The sequence below is a fragment of the Corticium candelabrum genome, chromosome 18 (genome assembly GCF_963422355.1).
Source record: "Corticium candelabrum chromosome 18, ooCorCand1.1, whole genome shotgun sequence".
Classification (NCBI taxonomy): domain Eukaryota; kingdom Metazoa; phylum Porifera; class Homoscleromorpha; order Homosclerophorida; family Plakinidae; genus Corticium; species Corticium candelabrum.
Genome location: NC_085102.1, coordinates 3,326,500 through 3,327,375, shown reverse-complemented (window position 1 = coordinate 3,327,375; position 876 = coordinate 3,326,500).

The window sequence follows — 876 nt, the reverse complement described above, 5'->3', positions numbered from 1 at the left end:
TGCAACAACTCATTGAACATTGCGAATTCGGAGCGGTGATTAGTGATATGCTACGAGACAGACTATTCGTAGCAATAATAAATGACCGTATACAGCAATAGCTGTAGGCAGTAAAAAGCTGACATTCAAGAGATCGTATGACTTAGCGATTGCACACAAAACAGCCGAAAGAATACCACAGAGTTACAGCACAAGAAAGCAAGAAGTGAGCCTGCCAACCCACGAGGAAAGTCTGTACACCCGTTATAGAAGCAGCCTGTACACCAGTTACAGAAGCAACGAGTACCCAAAGCAGTTAATAGACGGCTGACAAGATACCCGGGGTAAACACTGACACAAACAGTTGTAGTGCTGGTTCAAGGATGTCAAATGTTTTGGTTGCGGCAAAATTGTTCATGTAAAGGTTGTTTGTCGCACAGAAAGTAAAATGGCTCAGAAAGAGGACAGTGGTGGAGGTCCATACTAAAATCGGCTATGAAGAGGCGCAGTCAGAGACAAATGAGAATGAGGAGGTTGAGTGGATTAGTGGCAATATTCACGCGTTGCACAAAGGAAAGAAGAAGCCTATGAAGACAAAGTTGACTGTACAAGGACAGCCACTCAAGAAGGAAATAGACTCGGGAGCGAGTACCAGTATTGTGAGCAAAATAACATAGAATTCAGTCTGGAACAAAGGTGAAGCACAATTGAAGAATACAAAGAAGACACTGAAGACATATACTGAGGAGCCGGTAGCTGCATGTGAAAAGTTGGAAGTGTGGGTAGACAGTCTAGATGGACGCCGATTGTCCCTTCGGCTTGTGGTAGTTGCAGGCTCTGGCCCGAGTTTATTAGGAAGAGACTGGATTCGACAAGTACAAATTGATTGGGGAATGT